Here is a 3,673-nt window from a genome sequence, read left to right as displayed (position 1 = left end):
AATGACTCATTCTATATTATCACTAAGCATTTACATACCTCTTATTGGGAAAAGAATCTCATGTTTAAAAAAATAGTTATTGAAATGTCACAAATTAAAAAGAGATATTGTAGATGGTTGTGATAGCATATGCTTGTAATCCCAGGATCCTGGGAGGCTGACACAGGAGGATTGTAAATTTGATTTCAGCCTGAGCAATTTAGTGTCTTTTTTATTTTATTTTCTTTAAAAGGGCTGGCAATGTAGTTCAGTGTAAAGGCTTTGGGTTTAATTCACAGTATCTCAAAAGATAGAGAAAGAGAGAGATTATAGTCCTCTGGCAATTTGTTCACTGGTATATTTCAATCTTAATAAATATATATTTCTATAATCTAAAAATTTATACTCATAGTACAGATGCAACTCAAGTTATGATTTTTCAAATGAATCAGAAAAATAGGCTAATAACCTCTTTCCACATATTAGTCTATAGCAATATGAACAGTAACTAGGGTGCTCTCTAACTTAGCAAATAGATATACTTTTCTTAGTTTCTCCATTCACTAATTCTTGGCATCTCTACCACAACTTGGATAGAGCAGTGATTCTTAAACCTGTCTACTGGGCTCACCTGGGAGAGGTTTATGAAACTAATGCCTGGGTCTAATTCCAGACTTTAGGATTTAATTGATCTGGAGTATGACTTGTGTAGTAGGATCTTTAACAATTTCCCCACCATCCCCATGTTATGATCATCTGTAGTCAGAGTTGAGAACCACTAATGCAAAGAGTAAGCTAATGGGAAACACATCTGTGAGTCTGAGGAAGAAGACTGACTTAAACATCCTAACAGTGCTACTTTGGAATTAGCCACAGATTTCAATGAACATGCTATATCTGTTCTTGTAACACCATAGATAATGGAGACTTAGTTACACTGCCAAAAACACTAGGCATTTCATGGACCAAAACCTAAAACCAGATCATTATCTCATTATAACTCTGCTCCTAAAATTATCTTATTTGTTTCTGGAATTCTGTAACAAATTTGTGTTTGGATCACAGCACCAGAAAAGCCAACAGTCTACTGTCTTGGGGGAGGGGAGAGGGAGTGTGCAGTAACAAGGCTTAAAATTTATAACTTGCCATCTTGGGCAGTAATCTTGGCCAAGTTTCTTTAAAGACAATTTGACACACTAATAAAACTTCTGCCAAAATAATCTTTCGCAGAGCCAAAGTAACTTTAGGTATGATAAACTGGCCTCAATACACGAACTTATGAAACAAACAATTGTAACAGGCTATCTGTACCGCTGACGTTGCTGTTTGCTGGGAAAAAGCTCATCAAATAAGGCAAGATTTTATACAGCAAGCAGTAAAGATGTAGCTAGACCCCCAAATAAATTCTACTAATACAGAATTTTATAATTCTTAAGACTTCTTCAAAACAAAGCTCTTTATTTGGTTTCTATGGTGATTTAAAGTCACCTCAGTTCTTGTGTTCTTTCTTAAATGTTTTTACAGCTCAAGCAGTGTACAAATAAGGTAATTTAAAAGAAAATTCACGATTGGCTGATGAGAAGTGATTATGATGCTGTCAAGAAAGATAAGGTAAGTCACTACGGTGTTTATATCCAGGATTATTGCTGTTTCTAATTAGCATATTTACCTCTGGTTCAGATTCTACAACATTATCCATCAATACTCCACTTTACATAGCTCCTTAACATTATGTCTTCTAAACAGACAATTGGCAAATAAAACAGCAAATACCATGTAAGAGGAAAATATGACCTCTTAAGAGGAAAGTGTCATCTACTGAGACTTGATGTCAGTGAATGAATATTCATTCAAGTAAACATCTGTTCCTTCCACAAGCCACTGCAGTAAATCAGTTTTAAGAAGCTGTACCGAGATGAATATCATATCACCTTCCCTCACCTCAAATCAATCTCTTTTGTTTGGATTTTACATCACACCTATTAAACGAAAGCACACTGCAGTGTGGGCGATACAGAGCTTGTGCATGTGTTCCTAATGTCACACCCTGTTACTGGTGTTCAGTTATTTCGGATTTGCACTTAATGCTCACTTAATTTAGATGTGTTTATCAAGTACTATGATTGAGAATGCTCACTTTTGATTCTGATTGGCAGTATCTTTAACAAACAAGTGCTTGTTTTTGTAGCAAGTTGACTATTTGTACACAAACATGTATACAAATGCACTATATATACATGCACACTAGAGTAAGCATACTCAGTAAGTATACTTTAGTATTAGTAGAATAATATACTCAGATTAAATTATTAATCTACCTATTATTTATATATGTCTAGGCACAGTATGCCCCAAAATACTGAGCATTTTCCTCAGACATATCCATTAAACTACTATTATTTTTTATACTCAAATAGCTAAGTGCATAGATACAATTTGCCAGGGTATTAGTGTTGCTTACATTAATTGAGAAATGTAAGCCCTTTATAAACTATTCCTTGGCCTAGGTTAGTGTACAATGAATACTATTGTTGTTCCTATTAAAAAATGAAGAAACTAATCAATGTTAACATGGTCCAAAATCTGACTTAGAGGATATTTTTAAATGTAAAAAATGTTAAATTTCAGTAAGAAATATTTTCTTATTTAATATTTGGTATCACATTGAATGCTAAAGTGAGAGAGCAACAAGATTTATTTTTCATAATCTTACACTGTTTAAAAGTTAATTCAGAGCTGGGGATATAGCTCAGTGGCACAGTACTTGCCTGGCAAGCGCAAGGTCATGAGTTTGATTCCCAATACCAAAAAAAATTCTACACTGAGAGACTTGCTTCTATTCATAGTCCTTAACCTGCATGTTCATCACTAAAGAGCAATTTTGAAAGAATCTTCAGTTGTTTTCTTTTAGTGGAAGCAGACGGCTATATACATTTGATTTAACAAATACAATAATTTGAAATTTAGGTCAATGTTGTAACAGACTATAAGGGATAATAGATAAAGGACAAAAAAGAAGGCAATCCATAAAGAAAGAACCAGAAAAATATAGGCAGAAAAAAATATTGCCCAGAAGGATCACAAGTCATTTCTGATTTTTACAGGGGCTTCCTTAACAATTGTCCTTATCATTGGACACTGTGTGATAGTGAATTATGGTGTCAACTTGAATAAGGAATACCGAACATAGTTCTGGGTGTGAGTGACACCAACGCATATGCTAGTAGCCTCATGGAATAAAGAGGGATAGAAGAAAAGAAGCTTCTTTCTGCTTCTCCCGAGGAGCTTCACTTGATCTTTTCCATTGCCTTTGGATGCTGGTCTCCAGATACAGTGCAGACCCCTTAGTCTTCCAGCACAGAACGTTTACATCCTGATACAGACTCGCATAGGATTCTGCAGTGAGTTCCAGACTTTGACTTTTGACTGGATCTTCTGGTTCTCCAGACTGCAATGGTCCTGTGGCACTCTTCCACATCAGACTCCACAGGCAGCCATTGTAAGTCTACCCTTGTAAGTCTTTCATATGTTGTATACACATATACCTTGTGCCTGTTTCTCCAGGGAATCCTAAGTCACACACTTTGTGAAGAACCCCACGGCCCAAAGACTGTCCAAAGGCTACCCCACAGGGATGCCTGAAGCCTTATTCTTCACTGGCTGCCAATATCTCCCAGAGGTCACAGTCTTTCAC

Source organism: Octodon degus, unplaced genomic scaffold (genome assembly GCF_000260255.1).
Source record: "Octodon degus isolate 3935 unplaced genomic scaffold, OctDeg1.0 scaffold00025, whole genome shotgun sequence".
Taxonomy (NCBI): Eukaryota; Metazoa; Chordata; class Mammalia; order Rodentia; family Octodontidae; genus Octodon; species Octodon degus.
This window is presented reverse-complemented; position numbering follows the sequence as displayed.